Below are 19,955 nucleotides of genomic sequence, written 5' to 3' on the forward strand. Positions count from 1 at the left end.
TGGTTAAACAATACATTTAACTAATTAACCAACTAAACCAATTAACCAATTTACATTCCTAATCACAGCCCTCTTCTTCGCCCAACCCCCCCTCCCAAACCTCACACCCTCTCCTGCACACCAGTCCCCTACTCCAAGCTCCCTTTTGCACCTAACATCTGTCCCAGACCTTGTACCCCCTCCATAGAAAATCTTGGAGTAGCCCTAATAAAAAATGATTGCCCATCCCTGTCATAACCACTGAGAACAAGACAAGAAGCAGTGGGCTTAAATTGTGGCAAGGAAAATTTAAATTAGACATTAGGAAAAACTTCCATACCCTAAGGATAGTTAAGCACTGGAACAAATTACCTACAGAGGATATGGACTCTCCATCATTAGAACTTTGTAACAGCAGGATAAACTAATACCCATCAGGAATGGGTTTAGCTGCTACTTAGTTCTGTCCCAGTACATGGACTAGGTGACCTATCAAGGTCCCAGTTAGTCCTACATTTCTATGACCTGTAATTTGCCCATACACATCCCTACAAATATTAATGATCAATCTTCTCATGGCTTCTGTAGTGAGTGCTCTTGACAATATTAATTTATACTAGATGGTAGCACAATTACACCAAAACAGGCATTAAGGAAAAAGCAAAGAAAAAGATTTTGTTGGTTCAGCTCCAAAAGATGATTTCATTCTCACTTGCATTACATATATTACTTGTACTTCACTTGTAGTTCCCCTTTTGTGCACTTTGGGATGAGAGAAAGCACAGGACCATGGTAGCTCCTCCCAGTAAATGCTTGCACACCTCTACAACTCAATCTTTCACCCAGTGTATAGTGTTGTCCTATAAATTAAGAATCATGGGGAACAAGATTACAGAATAAGGGTTCCAAACTTGAAAACTGCTCTGCATGAGCAGATCCTCACTCGTATTCTCTTTTAAATGTTAAAGGAAGACTCTGTTTTATTATCACAGACGTACTATAGACCAGCCCAGTGAATTAGGCTACATCTAGGCAGCAGCGCTTTTCCAGGATCCTTCTAGGATCCCGGAAAAGCAATGCTGCGTCCAAGGAACTCATCTGCTTTTTGGAAAAAATTTTGAAAAAGCAGACGTGCCCTTTCGCCATCCCTGTAAACCTCATTTTATGAGCAAGAAGGGATGTGTCGCAAGACTAATTTTTTCTGAAATTTGACACCGTGTAGACATGCCTTCATAATGCAGCATGACCTCATTAGCCAGACTAGAGAAAGAAGGAAGTAACTGAGAAGAACAGAGTGAAAATTCTGAATGAGGATGGTGACATCTGCCTGACTCATAGGTGGGAGAGTGAAGCCTATGCTGAATTAGTGGACAGCAACACACAAAAACAGATGTGATACATAAAGAGTTTTAATTTTCTGGAATTATGTATCAAATGTGAAATTCTCTGCTAGTGACAGGAATCTGCCAAAACTTGGCTGCAATGTTCTATGACATCTCATCCATATACCATACTTCTCCCTATCTCTCCTTATTTTCTCAGTTTTAGAGATCTTGCTTAACAAGCACTCATACAGATCAAGCCAACGTGCACATTACCTCCCCAGAAAAGAGAAGGGAAAGTTAGGTTTCTGTCTTCTAATTATTCTATGTATTTATTTTTCAATTAAAACTCCCACTTTCTGCTGCATTGTTTACCAAAATTTGTCACAAACTGCCATACTTCTGCCACAACAAGCCACTGAGATCCAGGGACCTTGTCTATAGGCTTTTGACAAAGAGCATACAGGGAGCGAAAGTAAAAGTGACCAGCTACCATCCTGTTCAGTCTCACTGTATGGAGAAGCATGAGAAGCAACTGCAGAATAAATATGTTTTTTTCCCCCAATGGACACAACTGATCTTAAAATCTGAGCAAAAACATACCCTACACGGAATACATCTAGCTATAAACAATCTTTCTTTGAAAGTTTTAGTTATTTCCAAGACATTAAAAGTAATGGGGTCTAATGCAGACTAAGTAGCCAAGGGATACCAGGGAAGAAATGAACATTAAAAAGTCATGGGAAACGAGTGAAGAACTTCTCACAGGTCAGTAACTGGTTGAAGGATAGCAAACCAAGGGTAGGAATAAATAGTCAGTTTTCATAACCGAGAGTGGTAAACTGCAGGGTCCCTCAAGGATCTGTACTGGCAGAGCCCTCCTATCCACAAGACAGTTCAGGGGGATGCCCTGGGCTCTGTGCTTTGGGGGCCTGATGGGATGGTCCCCCGTATGGCTCTCAGCCGCAGGGCCCAGAGCAGCCTGGGGATTACTGAAGGAACCTGGTGCGGGGCAGCAGCAAGGGTTCTGCTCTCCCCCCCCCCCCCCCCGTATTCCCTGAGGCAATGGGTACTGGAACGAACCAGCAGCCTGCTTTGCTCCACTGCCATCTCCCAGCTAGGGTGCTCCACTTCATCGTGGCAGTGGGAAGTAGAGAGCCTGGGTTCTGGCCCACTCTGCTTCCCTGAGCAATGCAGGGTTCAGAGGAGTAAACTGCAGCTACTCAGCTATGAGATGGTAGCAGAGGGCAGCAGACTGCTGGATCACTCTGGCTCATGCCACCACAGTAATTGTGGATAGCCCCTTTCCCAAGCCTTGCTGCCTCCCATGCCAGGCCTCCCCAGTAAACCGCCGGCTTGTATGCAATGGGAGCAGAAGGGGGCAGAGCAAGGCTGGGGCTTGGGAAAGGGGTACAATGGAAGTGGGGAAGAGGTGGGGCAAGAAAAGTCAGGGTGGAGACTTGGGTAGGGGATGACTGCCCCCGACTCTGCACCTGGGGTGGGGGAGTTGCCCTATGTACTGGGACCTCTGCTGTTGAACGTATTCAATAACGATGTGAAAAAAAAGGGATGAATAGTGAAGTGGCAAAGTTTGCAGACAATACAAAATTATTCAAGATAGTGAAGTCCAAAGCAGGTGGTGAGAAGATAACAAAGGGCTCTCACAAAATTGGGTGGCAGACTGGGCAACAAAATGGCAAATGAAATTAAACACTGATAAATGCAAAATAATGCACATTAGAAAAAAATAATCCCAACTATCCCTATCTATAATGATGGATATTAAATGAACTATTACCACCCAACAAAGAGATCTGGAGTCTCCATGCATAGTTCTCTGAAAACTGTCACTCAGTGCACAGCTGCAGTGATAGAGGCAGGTAAAAGAAAGACAAGGTAAAGAGTGCAAATGAAACTAAACACTAGAAAAACAGGACAAAATATTTCACACCATTTCTCATTTTGATAAAATGGTGCACTATGATAGCTATCGCCCTGGTACTACCTTGTATTACTGGGGATTTGCTCTCAGTTCTTACAATACCAACAGGATTTACCAAGGTCAATACATGGATGGGAAGTCTCCAAAGTAAGACCCTTAAGTGCTTCAAGATATTATGTTGGTAATTTAATAGGTGGCTTCCTTCCATCAGAGTCTCCACAGTTCCCAGTGCCTAGGAACTCGAATTTTATGCACTCCAAACTAAAGTTCTCACTTCCCTGTCTCCTTTACTGTGGGTGAAAGGTATATGAATATACTATAAATAAACAGTTTGCACAATGAATCAATAAAGTCTATAGAACACTTTGGGAAAAGATGAGCTCTATAAACAGAAGTTGTTATAAATCTGTTGATCTCCTCTCACCACATTTTTCAAGAATGCTCTACTCACATGGAAAATTTTAAGGCAAATCATTTTTGTACCCATTTAGTACTAGGACATTACTTGATCTGTTTCTCCACAATAATCAGAGAAGGGAAAATATCCTTTTAGGTACAAGATGTTTCTCAAGCTATATTACAAATTCAAACATTGGCCATTTTCCACACCACTATCCATTTACTATTTAAACTGTCAGCACAATTTCCTTGAACTCAGTAGTATATAGAGTAAACCTCCTGTTTGACCCCACGATCATTTATATCACCAGAGTAAAAACATCACAGACCCACATTCACCAGTGAAGTTGCACCAGCACAGGAAAACAATTAAAAACCTTTGTAGTGTAAGATCCACTTTAAAATTGAAAAATCTAATAAAATATTAGAATGCTAATAAAACAGAAATTTTATACCCACATGCTCACCGCCCAACCTGGGATCATTTAAGAAGACTCTCATTGAACATACACAACTCAGTATAATTCTTCTGGCCAAACATTATGTAGGAAATAGAAAAATCAGTACAAAACTACCATGCTATTATTATTCTACATCTTTTTCAGGGAATAACATGGTTACTAGTAAATTATATGACTTTTGGAATTAAAAGTCAGATAGATCCTAGAGCCTGAAACATGTCAGCAGAAACAGTTTGGATCATGTTGTAGTTTAAGAAGCTCGGGATTAAAATACATTTGTTATCTGTCATATACGAATTTATTCTAGTTAAAGACTTTTTAATGCCATCTAAAATCTGGGTGTTGAGAATTAATTCCTATAACCAGAGTTATTTTTTCATCTGAGTCATTACCCAAGTAATTCATGGAAGTTTATATGTTCCTTTGTTCACTTTTACCTGTAACAGTTCTACAATCAATCCTGTGACATTACTAAATATTACTCAGAAAATAATCTGAAGTAAGAATTAAGTGCCATTTTTTTTAGTTCAATACTCAAGGTCACTCCCCAGTCATGTGTGACTTTATACTGTATCACTACAATGATACACTACTGTATCATTAGCTTCTATGATGAGGTAACTGGCTCGGTGGACATGGGAAAGTCAGTGGATGTTATATACCTTGACTTTAGTAAGGCTTTTGATACAGTCTCCCACAATATTCTTGCCAGCAAGTTAAGGGAATGTGAATTGGATAAATGGATGGGAAGATGGATAGAAAGATGGCTAGAAGGTCAGGCCCAGCGGGTAGTGATCAACGGCTCGATGTCAGGATGGCGGTTGGTTTCTAGTGGAGTGCCCCAAGGTTCAGTTCTAGGACCGGTTTTGTTCAATATCCTTATTAATGGCCTGGATGAGGGGATGGATTGCACCCTCAGCAAGTTTGCGGATGACACTAAGCTGGGGAGAGAGGTAGATACGCTTAAGGGCAGAGATAGGGTCCAGAGTGACTTAGAGAAATTGGAAGATTGGGCCACAAGAAATCTGATGAGGTTCAACAAGGACAAGTGTAGAGTACTGCACTTGGGACGGAAGAATCCCAAGCATAGTTACAAGCTGGGGACCAACCAGTTAAGTAGTAGTTCTGCAGAAAAGGACCTGCTGGCTACAGTGGATGAGAAGCTGGATATAAGTCAACAGTGTGCCCTTGTAGCCAAGAAGGCTAATGGCATATTAGGTTGCATTAAGAGGAGCATTGCCAGCAGATCCAGAGATGTCATCATTCCCCTTTATTCGGCTTTGGTGAGGCCACATCTGGAGTATTGTGTCCAGTTCTGGGCTCCCCACTACAAAAAGGATGTGGACGCATTGGAGAGGGTCCAGTGGAGGGCAACCAAAATGAGTAGGGGGCTGGAGCATATGACTTATGAGGAGAGGCTGAGGGACTTAGGTCTGTTTAGTCTGCAGAAGCGAAGAGTGAGGGGGGATTTGATAGCAGCCTTCAACTTCCTGAAGGGAGGTTCCAAAAAGGATAGAGAAAGGCTGTTCTCAGTAGTGACAGATGGCAGAACAAGGAGCAATGGTCTCAAGTTGTGGTGGGAGAGGTCCAGGTTGGATATTAGGAAAAACTATTTCACTAGGAAGCACTGGAATGGGTTACCTAGGGAAGTAGTGGAGTCTCCATCCCTAGAGGTGTTTAAGTCTCGGCTTGACAAAGCCCTGGCCAGGTTGATTTAGTTGGAATTGGTCCTGCCTAAAGCAGGGGGCTGGACTTGATGACCTTCTGAGGTCTCTTCCAGTTCTATGATTTTATGACTACACTAACATCCTTTGAAGCCTGAACAGCATATGCAAGAGATGCTCTGCTGCATGAAAAGATGTAGTACAAAACCAAAATGAAAACTGAGCTAACCCTAGACTTCTGCATTCTACCTGACTGTAGGGGACACTCAGTACAGAAATAACATGGCATGAACTGAAGCCCCAATCTCACTGAAACAGAGTACACTGAGCCAGATTCATCCCTGTGCTGGCTCTGAGGTGGCTATTAAAGGCTAGATCAGTAGCAGCTCAGCCCTTGAGGGTTGAACCCTGTGCTTCCATGACACTGTGGATCTTGTTCCGTCAGGGATTAGGCACAGGTTTGCCCTGGCGATACTTTCTTTTGTTCCCTGTAACGCTCCCTACGCAGGGAACTCCTGGAGAGGGAGCACACAGAGGGCAGATGAAGCAAAATGCAGGACAATGTAGCACTTTAAAGACTAACAAGATGGTTTATTAAATGATGAGCTTTCGTGGGCCAGACCCACTTCCTCAGTTCAGTACCTGGCAAAGAGGCCTGCTACAGTCACAGGAGTGAAGGGGATTTACACCTGTTTTACGATTCCTTTGCACCATTAAAGTGCAAAGGAGCCTTAGGGCAATGATGGCCTGTGTCCTTTTCGGGAGAGCAGAGAGAAAGAGACCAAGCTACACTGGCCTTTTCCCTGTTCTTTTAAAACCCTGGGAACAGTTCTAATTCAAACAGGCAGCTTTATCAACTGGAGCCCAGGAAAACTGTAGAAACAAAGCAAATGCTTCTGCCTCTCCATGAAACAAGGGACTGTAAAGCAACTGATTTATCTTTCTATAGCTAGACACCATGACTAATTAGTCAATTAGAAAGAAAATTGGATTTTTAATAAATGAAATGTATCAGAATTACAAACACAAGTTTGGGCTGCTCAAATACAGGAATTTCATTTCCACTACAAACACTCAATTTCCAATGTTTACTCCCCCCTCCTCACGCACACAGACAGGAAAAAAAAATCCTTGCATTTAAACTACTAACCCAACTCCTCCTTTTCTTCCCCCTGCAACAATTTTGAAAAACAAAACCAGCATGGACGTTTTGAGCCCCTGGACTATTTAAGACAAACAGACATGATTATTTGGTTTTCTTTAGCGGACTGTAGACACAATCATTTCTAAACTTCAAGTATCACAGAAAGTTTGTTTCTAAAATACATCAATCATTTCCCCCTCCTCATTTTGAAAAAAGAGATACAGTAATTTCATTTCAGTAACAAGACTAATCAAGGGTATTGTTACCCAGTCTTTTTAGAAAGCCTGGTCATGATTATGACCATGAGCACTCCAAAATAGCTAGGGGAGCTTGTGCTTCCCACAACATCAAGTGTCAAAGAGTTTAGGAATGTAAGTTTGGTATAAGATGGTTGTATATTCTCCTTGCTCTCCTCCTAGATTTTCAGTTTACTCTCAAGGACAAAACCCGTGTTTTCTGTGCAAAGCGGTGGAAGACAAAAGCACTGTGAATAAGTAATGCGTCACTGGGAGAGAGAGAGAAAGAACATGAAAATGACCCTGTAGTGTAGCTTAGTAGTGAGAGCCAGGGTTGTTAAAATGTTTTTAAATCTGTAAACATGGTAACTGCTGAAATTTACAGCAGTTACACGTTTACATGCAGAGGCCAGGAGGAAGCTGGTGCTTGTGGGGAGCTGGCTTTTAAGCTGGCTCCTCACAGGCACCAGCTCCTGCCTTCCTTCCCCCCACCATATTCGCCATGTTGCTGACTCTGTGGCAAGGTAGATTTATTTTTTTTTAAGTTTGGAGTTAACATAGCACTCTTGCACTGCAGTGGGCTCTTCTGAATTCACAGACAGCAAAAATCACTTGTGAACAAGAGCATGGTAAAGACAGGCTGCATTCAGGGAACTGTCATTTGTACTAAATATGTTAATTTGTTTTGAAAATGTTAACTGCTAGTACTTCAGTTGTGTATCTCAGTTGCAGTACTGAAAACAACACCCACTGAAGTTCTTAAAAGAATTCTACTTTTTTTCCTTACTCAGTTTATAGATTGGAAACAGTCAGAATAGAATACACATTCTACATACTCATCATACATACATTCAAAATAGGGTTGTAAAATCCAGTTTAATTGATTAAACAGGTGAAGGCAGTGCTTCCACTGCATTTAACCAATTAAAGGAGGTATGGGTTGGGGGAGGCACTCCAGCGGGGGGGCTGGTGTCAGCACCCCCACTCGTGAAAATGTTCCTGTGCGATTGTCATTGATTGAAAATCTGCTCTGGGAGAAGGAGAGTCAAGGGCTGAATTTCTAAAGATCATTTGCATACTACAGCCTTTTAACTCCAATGCCACCTAATGTCTAACAGTATTATAAGAACACTGAAGTAAAGAAATGTGTTACGCTCACTTTTCGTAAAATGATAGGAAACAAATTAGAAACTCCCTAATTCACAGCAATGACAGAAAACCATGGTGAATTAATACATTTATACATTCCCAAGTAATTAATTAATCAAAAAAGAAACAAAAGAAAAGGTTGTAATTTACATTGATTTTAATGCTTCATAGTACACAAGCAAACAAGGCATGGTAAAAGTAAGCGCATCTTAGTGGTGCGACACCTCACTGCCGAACCCTCTCTGCTAATAAATCTTTGAAAAATTAGGAACATGTGTCCCTTTTGCACAACTTAGAAAGAATGCGGATGAATGCAGTTCTCTTGTACTCAAATATGATCCAGTTAGTGGCCAGCTTTCTAATCAACCTTCTTTCTGAGATTAAAAGTGCAACACAACAGGTGATCAGGTTGCAAAAGGTTATTAAGTGCAATTACCAACTTCATGATGTGGTGCAACCTAATAGACAACTACCTTCTAATCCAAAATACACGAGGAAATATGCCATAAATATAAAACAAAACTTACACACGACTGCAGCTGAAAAAGAAAGATTAACAATAGGACTTGTGAAAGATAGGACACTACTTCAGACCAAAACTGATGAAATACAGTAACCTGTTAGGAGAAGTACAGCAAAAACTCAAAACTTAGTAGGACTCCACACAAGGATTATTAGCAATTTTGGTATGAGACAAAAACTGTACTCCTTATAGTGAATGCCAGTTTATGAAACGCAACACTTTCATCACTTTGCAAGTTTCTGAGCCTGAGGAACTGACTAGCACATGCACTATTCTCTGCAAATAACCACCATCAGCACAGAATATATTGTGAAAGTGTTATTTGAGAGTACAAAAAGGGGAGAAAGCAGCAACTGGAGATACAGTTTTCAGTACTTCAAACAATGGAGTTAACCTAAGCAACACTTATATTGAGGCAGGCAGGTAAGCTCACACCCAGCACCATACATGCACAACTTTAATATGCTGGGTAAACTAATGGTGTGATATGAAATTTAAATAGTTATTACAGTGATCCTAGCAAGTCTGTTTTTGATTCTGTAACTTCAAAATTTTGGAAGTGGGCAAATCTGATTTTAATGCATTAACTTGAACTGTAGTGCTTTCCAAATAATACTGTGTAATAACGCTCATTGACCTAGTATCTCACAGCTCTACTCTTCTGAAAGAGGTCCTCTATCCTTAACATGGCTGCCATTCATTACATAACATAGGGTGCCCTAGTGAATGAGCGTATCGTTTTGTTTTGTAGTGCATGAACCGCCCATTAGCCATATGATTCTCTATATGCCATTTCAAGCAGCAGAGATGATGCTCAGCAATAATAACGCTGCGGGGATCAGAATCCTCTGAGGAAAAGCAATGCATATAAATTTAACCTTCACAAGCTGTCCCTCCCTCTTTCCCATCTCTCTCCCTCTAATGAACAACAAGCATTCTTACCTTTTAAAAAAATATTTACGAACATAAACTGATCTTGCTCAGCAGAGCCTCCCGAATTTCAGCCATGCCTGAAAAAATACCTTGGCACAATTGTCTCCTGCAGCAGGTAATCAATATCAGCCTGCTTCTTCTACAGCCAGAGCTGCTCCATTTGAATTCTAGCTAATGTGAACACTGACAGCGTGAGTCATATTAGCGACTCCCAGCAGATGGAGGGCTGCAGGAGAAGTTAAAGTTTCACACATTTGTTACACAGACACAGACACAGAGTCTCTCTACTTCTAGGCTGTTTCTTTCACGAGAGGTCTTAACAGCTTCATTACCCACTGCGTACATTTACTACATCAACTCAGCATAGTTCGTTATTAACTGCAAATTCAAGAAGTTCCACTTCTCTCCTCACCCGAAACATTATTTTTATTTTAAATGTAAAAGGTTGCTGTGCAAGCCTTGCCAATCTGTGCAAGTGCCTAATACTATAGCTACTGAAAGTGTATAATCCTGGCAAAAGTCTCATCACAAACCTCTGAGCTGAGACCAGAAACAGAGAAGATGGGGGATGGGTAGAAATTCAAGTAGCTCACGGAATTTCCTAAACACAGAGAATTTTATTGGGGTGAATTTCCTTCATATACATAAAGCCAAAACCATTGTGTTTCCAGATGGCAAAGTGTCAAGGAAAAAGCAGATTCGGGAGTGTGAAAATCACTGAATTTATTTATACATTTCTAATGAATCAAGCACCATAGACTATGTGGGCAAGCCCACTGTGCCAACCTGGGACCAGGGGCTACTGTGCTCAGCCAATAACCCCCACCCATACTCCAGCCTCTATGCCTATATTGGGGATCCAAGAAGGAGCCGATCCCACTGTTCTTCCTACAATCTGCCCCCCATCACTGCCCTCCATGTGGAGCTAGCACAGAGACACTTTGCACAGCACTCTAGAGCAGGGGTCTCAAACTCAATTTAACCTTAGGGACAGAGCCAGACCTCAAATCCACCCAGCAGACCAGCCATCTGGCAGGGCTTGCGGGGGAGGGGGGGGTCTCCTGGCTTCACCTGCCAATTTGCGTGTCCCCATCTCCCCTCCCCAACACATCCCATGGCCCTGCCTGCCACCTTCAAATAAAAAACCTCTGGGAGCCCTTGGCTGCCACCACCACAAGCAACATAGCAGGGCTCAAGCAGCTTCCGGCTGCTAGCTCCATGCCACTTCTGGCACATCCCTGTGGCCTGGGAGAGGTATGTGCAGTGTCTATAGGATGGTTTGGGGTAGCCACCCTAGGTCTCACACTTTGGGGGTCCTGTGGAGGATGTTCCAGCCATCCTATGGACGGGACAGCCCCTGATTCTCAGATTAGCCCGCAGGGCCCTGGTTGGGCTAGGATTGGCAGCAGGGGTCGGGTCCCCCTGCACTCTGACTGCAACAGCGGGAGCTGCAGGGAAGTGGAGCAGTGTACCAGCCTGCTCTGCTCCACCTCCATCTCCCATGCCAGCCCAGTCACATCTCTTCACTGCAGCACCTTATGTGCAGGCCAGATTGTGGGACTGCTTGCTCCATAGATGGCCTGCAGGCTGTGAATCTGAGATCTCTGCTACAGAGGATCAGAGGCCCTTGAACTGTGCCGCCCCAATCCAGGATTTAAACAGCACAGAAGACCTCACGCTACTGAATTTCACCCTGGAAAGAGTACATTTTTAAAAGGCATCAGTTGCTTACAAATAATAATAAATAATAATAATAATTAAGTATTAATTATTATTATTATTATTATTATGTCCACACTTCCATAAACACACTGCTCCCCCAGATTTCAACAAAGGGCACATCTACCCAGCAGGGTTAAAACCAAAATAAGCTGTGCAACTTGAGTTACATCAGTTGCGAGGCTTAAGTCGAAATAGCTTATTTCAGCCTTTGGCGCTGTCCACACAGTAAGCAGTCCGAGTTAGAACACTCTTCTTCTGACTTCCCTTACTCCTTGTAAAATGAGGGTTACAGGAGTCAGAACAAGAAGTCTTCCAGCTCTTCATTATTTCAACATTATGTCAAAGTAACTGCTTGCTGTGTAGACACGGACTATGTGATTTTGGAATAATGTCAGTTATTCTGAAATAACGTAGCTGTGTAGTCATCGCCTTAGTTAAACTACTGAACTGCCTTATTACACCAGGGTACTCGGAGTGCCTTCAAAACACATGGACACGTCCCTCTGTGCAGCTTGTAACTCAACAGCACAAAGTAACAAAAAATGATGGGACAACGAGAACATCTTTGTCAAAACCTTTGATACTTGGGTTTATCTTTTCTTGGTAGGATGACTAGTCTTTACAGCAGAACCTATTGACCAAGATAATGGTGCTATTAAAACTTACAGACCTGTGTATCAGTCCCTTTCTATAAACATCCTAGATAATTTAGAAAAAAGCCATTTGGTTTCTGTCAAAGCATTTATATCAGGAGATCTTCCGCCAAACACAGTAAACATCTGACTGGATCTCTCCCAGACAGATAAATTTCCATTGAGGCTTCTCACTGAAGAAGTAATGCCCAGAGCAAACCACAAGACAACCAAGAACACACAGTGCATTTCCTTACAACTGTGCAAACACCCAGGAAATCATGAGATAAAAGAAGTTCACACTCTATACAATGCCTATCTACAAACCTCATCCTATTAAACATGATGCTCAACCACATGAACATCATTTTTAATGCACTGAATTTCAGTTCAATAACATTATCATCCCTCTCTGCTCACAAAGAACTAAGCTGAACTTATATCACCAATATGGCTATTGGAGCATCTGTTGGGAGTGAGTGGTGAGAGAGGAAGGAGACAGTGGTGTTGGTTTGCACAGGCTACTCTTTATGGAAATAGGCTCTTTGATCAGAAAGAGTGTCTACACTTGCACTAGTTGTATACGCTGAATGGACACGGAGAGAGGAGGGCTGCAGGCTGTCTGTGCTCAGGAAGGGAGGGGGTGAGTGCAGTCCACTTGTGTTCCAGGGTGGCTGGGGAAGGCTGTGGGGTTGTGGGCCACCGATGCTGGGAGGTGGGGGGAGCTTGGCTGCCATGGGCATGGGGACTTGGACAGAAGAGGTGGGGCTGGGACCTCATCCCCAGCTCTAGGTTCACCCACTGCCCATGCTCACCAGCATAGCTGCACATGCATACCCAGGGCCAAAAATGTCTCCAGCATGGAACATTCAGGAGACGGTGTGTGTGATTGATGTGTGTATGTGTTTGGGGGAGGAGGGTCCCTGGAGGCAGAGCTCCAAACCAGCAAAAGAAATACTGATATCTATGCCAAAATTACACAGGGCATGATGGATTAGGGCTGCACCAGGGACACACAGCAAATGCCATGAAAATAAAGGAGCTTAGACAAGCATACCATAGGACAAGACTGGTTCTGAGCCACACACATGGGAGGTGGACAGCATGCACCCATAACCACCCAAACCAACGTTTTAATCCCGTGAGACATTGGGACCGTTGTCCAGAATTCCAGTTTGTTGCAGGAACTGAGCAATAGCTACACACAGCAGACTGCCCCATGAGTTGATGCAATTCCTGGCAGTGAGCATGTGCTCTGAAACACAGACACCTAATGAGGAATGCAAAATCCCATTTGTTAAATCAGAAGCTCAACGTTGAATTAAATAATATCAGCCTACTTTTGTAGTGTATACATGTCCTGAGATCACTGCTGCTTCTCAACCATGAATTCTCCAGCAGCGATGCATTTCTCTCTCATGGCATAGCTGTGTGCAAAGACCAGACTGAATAGCATCCTCAAGACTGCACAATCAAACCAGCCAACAGGCATTACTAAGACAGTCCAAACAGACCTAGCTCTAGACAAAGGTACCCCAAGTAAGGAATGTCATTAGTGTGCCCCCTTCCATTTGTTAAACTTTTGAGAACCTGATTTTTATTGCATTGGTAGCTGATTTCAGGATTTTGATGCATGATTTGCATGCATGATTTATCCCAGTCATAAAAGGACTACATTCGCATGGTAGGAATCTGTAGAGCTGTATTTTAATTTTAAGAATTACTGAAAATGTAGTAATATCAAGAAACTGAACTGTATACAAACACTGGGTGGGCTTGCATTACAGAGTGTTATAGTAGGTGACAGACTTAGAATGCTATCCCTAGTCCTTTAGTTCAAAAAGTCACTTTCCTTGCAGCCTTTGTGTCCTTAAGCACAGTGTCAGAGAGATCTAAGGACTGGCCAATGGCATTCTTCAACGATAAAACAGGGAACGTCTATGTTCTGCAGCCTTAGAAAGCCGTCAAATATTATGTAATAAGCATTGCAAAAAAAGTAACAGAATTTTTTTATATTGTTGTATGTTCGATCGATATCCCTGGTGTGTCATTAAATATGTTCTATATTAGTCACTACTTATACGCTTCAAGTCTTAAAATACAAATACACAGTAAAACAAAGCTCACACTATCACAGCCGGACTCTCTCTTCACTTTGTTCATATATTTCACTAACTGGTGACACCTTGCCCCTTATAAATCCACTGACATCGTTCTAGGAGGTTCAGTGAAAGGTCATTCTCAGAAAGTCTGGAAGGTTCAATGAGATTCTACAAAGATCCAGAACATTCTGGGAAGATAGTGAAAAATGAATCTGAATACAGAATACCTGAAGTAATAGGCTAGGGTGCATATTAATGAATACTAGAATTAACATTCAGATGTACACATGGTTGTAGGGGAATCATTTTAGCGCACCACTAGCAAAAATTTAAGAGAATGAAAGAATACAAAGATATTAGGGATGTAATAGTGTAGTCCATTAACCAATAGGCAAAAGCATTCAGATTAATGCTGTAGAGTACATGCACTCCCCTTCCCCCCCCCCCCCCAATACATTTTTTAGAGGTTCTGGCCAGCAGCCTGGCTCAGTCCTGGCTCATGCTGGGTCCGGGACCTACCTTCGCTGGGACTCTGCATTTAAAGTGTATTAGGAGCTTGGAGGGCAGGCAGTCTGGCTCACACCAGGTCTGGAAGCTCAGCTCCCACCTCCACTCCCAGACAGGAGCTGCTGCCACTCCATGCTGCTGCCTCTATATCAAAGGCAGCAGCATGAGGCGACAGGCAGCCAGTCCACAAGGGGAGCTGGTTTTTAAACTGGCTCCCCTTGTGGGCCAGCTCCTATGTGGCACTTCGCACTGCTGCCACTGATACAGAGGCAGCAGCGTGAAGTGGCAGGGGGTACTCAGGAGTGGGGCAGGAATGCTCTGGCTGCAGGCCCTACCCCTGGGGACTGTAGAATAGTCGAGTAAACAAGAAGAATTCATGAGGTTAATCGACTGATATTCAATTAACTGATATTTAACATCCTTAAAATAAATCAATTTTTTTTCACTAAAACTCTGCTGCAGTTGCCCTCAAGAAGCCACTTGTTTTTCACTGCTTAGTTAGACAAGCGGAAAGTACTTCCATCACAGAAGTTACTTAGCTGGGTGAGACATTTGAAGTATAGTCTCATGTCTCTATGGGATGCTAGACTACAGCAGAGTGAGTTCTTTCTCTCTCCTTTCCCTCCTGAAGGATATCTTCTTACTTCTTTGGTTGACAATCACAGCCACAAGAGAGTAGGGTCTTTCATTCCTGTTGAACATCCTGATCCATCATTCAGGTGTCCTGGGAAGACATGCTCATTTTCTCTCATCCTCAGATAAGCTATATAACACAAGACAAGCTTGCTCAGTAACAAAGTAGAAATCCTGTCTTGTAGAGTGATTTAAAGATCATAAGTTTAACATGATTAGACAAACTCAAGTTTCTAAACACAAGGATGCATTTAAAATAGCTCAGAATACACAGGCATTTTGGTTTTAGGGAAGCTCACAACAATGAAAGTAACTTGGGTTCGGATGTACCATAGAGTTAGTGCCATATACACAAGCCTGAACTATCTCCATGTTATATACTTTTTTCTGTTACACCTTCAAACGTACAATACACCACATACCCCATAGCAGGACATCTATCTGGCACTATTAGTATAAATCATGTAGCCTCCATAGCAATACACAAAAAAGAATCATTGAACTCTTGAAGATGTGGTCTTTGGCAAGGCATAAACAAGAAGTTTTAGAATGGCTTATGCCTCATGAAAAACAATTTGGTTTAGAAAGGTTTCTTCCTCTACAACCATTATTATTTCAAAGGATGAATACAGTACTGGGAGATCTATAAATTCCTGCTCTGTTTTTTGCATTTATTCTGAAAGGAGGCCCAGGTAAGGGTCTATCAAGCTCTGATAGCTTTCTTTTTCTAACTGAAATGGCATATTTGAGCCAAGGCACTGCAGCAGAGTGCTGGCACAGGAAAGAAAGCTATTGCATTTTGATAAAGGACCACCAAACTTCTATGAAGCATGAATTCAAATGGAATCTACAAATGGCGTAGTAAGACTGAGCTGTCTCCAATGAGAGATTTTGTGTAGAAGGCACTTTCACATAGTGGACTGAGACCAGGTATGCCCTAAGGGACAAAGTCAAACTAAGATATGCAACTCCAGCTATGTGAATAGTGTAGCTGGAGTAGATGTACCTTAGTTTGAGTTACCACAGAGTCCACACTACAGGAGGTCGACAGGAGAAACTTTCCCATTGACTTCCCTTACCGCTCATGACCTGGTGGAGTCCTGGAGTCAACAGAAGAGCAATCAGGGTTTGATTTACTAGACCATTAAATCAACCTCCAGGAGATCAATCCCCACAACACTGATCTCCCAGTAAGTGGAGACAAGACCTGAGCTACTTATCCTTTTCCTTTTACCTTTCAGAATCACAAAATCTAAAGACATTCAATAGCAGCCACCGCTGTAGTATCTCAGCACTTTCTAAGCAAATGAAATCCACATAGCGAAGTCCCTAGTAAAACACATGAATTCTTCCTCTGCTGCTCTCCCTGTCTAAAAGAGGTTCTCAATGAGAAATAGCTTTTAAAAAAAAAAAAAAATACCAGCCTGCCGACTATGGTGGAAATGCTCTGCCAAACAGAACAGTCTTGCTGGCTACCATGAAGGCAGTCACAATCTAGATTAATCTGATTTCCCCTGGCAGTGCATTGCATGGCAAAACCCCTGTGGTGAGAACACTCCAGTTCTAATGGGCTTCATCCTGAGTTTTCTTAGCTGCACAGTCTCAGTATCTTGCTAGAAGATGCAACCACTGATGGAGATGGACCCTGCCCCACTGGTGACATGATGATCAGAATCAAAGCCTTAACCTGGCAATGGAAGCAGACTGCAAACCAGTGGAGGAATCCACAATGAACTCTCCTGCAATGCAGCCATATCATGCCCCGGCTAGAGCCTCTACACTATGTCCTTCTTTCACATTAGATACAGCAAGTTTCAGTAACACAGCCTGAAAGTGATTTAATACATCTCACGGTAGCCAGATCCTCAACCAGGAGGTAAGAGGCTAGATGATCATAATGGTCCCTTCTGACCTTAAAGTCTATGAGTCTAAGAGGCAAAGTTTCCTAGCAAGAAAGAGGTGGGAAAGAGTTTTTTGCCACTGATTCTATCTGGTTGTTCAGGCTTTACAGAACAGAAACAAACTCCAAGGCTTTGCAGTACTTTGATAAGGGTGAACAGATTGATAAAAGAGGAAAACAGTCCTTCCCTCTCTGACCAGGCTCATCTTCACTATGTCTTACTGTTATTTGTGTGACAGTAGCACCAAGAGGTCCTACCAGAAATCAGGATCATGCTGTGCTAGGCATTGCACATATACAGCATATGAGAGAGCTTGCCCCAAAGAGCTTACCATATATGAGACAAAGAAGGAGAAAGTAAGTATTATTATCCCATTTGCAGATGGGAAATTCAGAACCCGGGAGCTTAAGTGACTTGCTCAAGGTCACACAGGAAGTATGTAGAAAGAGCCAGGAATTTAAACCAGATGTCCAGTGTCTAGGTTCCATGTCTTAGCCTTATAAGACCATCAGTCCTTTTGTTTGGTTTCAGCCACATGCTCCTCCTGCAGGTGATTATTTCTTGTTAACACTGTGAATTGCTTGTAATGATGATGGTTGTTCCTGTGGAACATTAAACAGACGAATGGTAGTATAACTGGGAACAGAGCCTGTGGCATCTAACTTCCTCTCCAAGTGGTCAGGTGCAGACACAGAAGAGGAGAAGCTGAAGAGCAGATGCTTGAGGAACTTGCCATGTAATGGCAGAGCAGTAGTACTTATCACCGCACTCTGGGGTCTGATGGAGATGAATGACCAGTGTTATTGTAGTGGTTGCCATTTAATTTTAGCCATGTGTCACAGGTGTGTCAGCAGCAGCTTGTGGTCAGCTCTGTTGAAAGCTACAAAGACGCTGAGTACTATGGGGACTGAGACAAGGCCTATATCCATTGCCAGGAAGAGGTCACATTGCAGTGGTAATAGCGTTATCTCTGAGTCATGACCTATTTTTCCAAGTATTTTATTTACCCCCAAAAAATTCACAGCTATAACTACACTGAGAAGGGACAACAGAATCAGTAAGACAGAACACACTATACACACATCTTAGAGCAAAGTACTTTTGCCTCTTTGATGGAAAAGCTTTGACATAATCACTTATGTTCTTTGTATGCTCCCTACTAATATCCCAGGAAAGTTCACCCCACTTCAGGAGCAACTGCCCTGAATTGCAAAAGATACAAATGATACAAGGTCTCAGAGGAGTAACATACTAGTTTGTAATTTAAAAAAACAACGAGCAGTCCTGTGGCACCTAGAGACTAACAAATACAGTGCACCCTTGGGACCTGACTGGTCCCAAATGGGGGGATTTGCTGGGCCAGGGAAAGTCCCTCCCCTTTTGGCCTTTGCTGGCACTGGGTTAGGGCACTAGCCCATCCCCCAGGGGCTCTCTAGATGCCACCAGCCCCACTGCTGCTGGGGCCAGAGCGCCACGGCTGGAGCTCTGTGGCTGCCTGGCTGTGTGGCTGGGGAAGAACTGCACAGCCAGGGCTGGGACAGAGGGCCAGGGCCGGAACTCCATGGCTGGAGCCACAGCTCCCTCACTGTCACTGAAGCTGGGGCTCCCCAGACGCTGGAGCCAGAGAAAGGCTGGGGCTGGAGTTCTGCTGCCACTCCTGGGACCAGAACTTCCCACTGTGCTGCCCATTTCCCCTCCCACACACACTCTGGGCTCCCGGCTGAGTTGCCAGTGCCCTCTACGGTGCTCCTGCCCTGCTGTTAAACCTCCCTGTTCCTGTGCTCTGTGCTCCAGGAACATCCGTGGTCCATGCTGGACCACACATGTTGCCAGACCAGGGAGTCCCAGTTAAGGGTGGCACAACCTGTATCATGTCTCATGAGGTTTCATGGGTAAAATCCAAGGATACTGTATGGACAGACAGAATGTCAAGACACAGAATACATCTCAGCCAAAACTCATTTGCCCCTCCAGTTCATCGCCTATCTAAAATCGATCCTGTGACAACTAAGCTGTTACTGTGAAACAGACTGATGCTAGGCAGGCAATGAGCAGCAGGAACAGACGTCTTTTTCATGGGTGCATTCCGTGTTCTGACATATATTTCTGTTTACACAGCTGTCTTGTATCTTTTGTACCTTTGCTACCCCTCATGCTCCTTTAAAAATTCAGCAGTGAGCCAGATTTAGTTATCCTGCTCCTGCACAGGTCTCTGGTGACAAAAAGAAACAACAAAAACATGTGGAAAAAGAATAAAGAAAGGGTTTTTTTAAGTGGTGTCCCAGTAAATATAATGGCGGAAGCCTGCTAGAGCTAACCCTGGTGAACTGCTGCCCTTTTATTGTCCATCCCTATTCTAGATGAAAGGACATTTCCTTAAATATGTATCATATTTGCAAAGTTCAAACCAAAGCATACTTATTTTTATCTACTATGATTGTTTCTCTCTACCTCCTTCTCTGACCATTGTGTACTATACATCTTTTCTGCTGAATTATATAATTATTTCAACTGAAAAGCTATATTAATCTGTGAATCCTAACTAACGTAATTGTCAACCCCAAGTGTGAATTCATTTTCAGGCAATGACATGCTATTCTGTGTCATGAACACGGCCATTCCATACACTACTGAACAATGCTATGCACTTGTGAATTGTTTACATACACCAGTTCTACATTCTCTGCATTAAGTTTCCTGTGTGCT

At 42.9% G+C, this 19,955-nt stretch overlaps 1 protein-coding gene across 23 annotated transcripts in view; it reads right to left on the bottom strand.

Moving 5' to 3' along the window:
* The window catches only part of INPP4A (inositol polyphosphate-4-phosphatase type I A), a 208,966-nt gene that overhangs the window by 140,610 nt on the left and 48,401 nt on the right, over positions 1-19,955 (bottom strand). For 2 of the 23 annotated variants that reach the window (XM_089775376.1, XM_089775375.1), the window contains exon 1: positions 15,360-15,491. The exons of the other annotated variants lie outside the window; for them this stretch is intronic. The gene's annotated coding sequence lies outside the window, so the exon portion shown is untranslated. Of the gene's footprint in view, positions 1-15,359; positions 15,492-19,955 lie in introns of those variants that run through there. 23 annotated transcript variants of the gene reach the window in all.

Source organism: Pelodiscus sinensis, chromosome 1 (assembly GCF_052426305.1).
Source record: "Pelodiscus sinensis isolate ZL-2025 chromosome 1, ASM5242630v1, whole genome shotgun sequence".
Classification (NCBI taxonomy): domain Eukaryota; kingdom Metazoa; phylum Chordata; order Testudines; family Trionychidae; genus Pelodiscus; species Pelodiscus sinensis.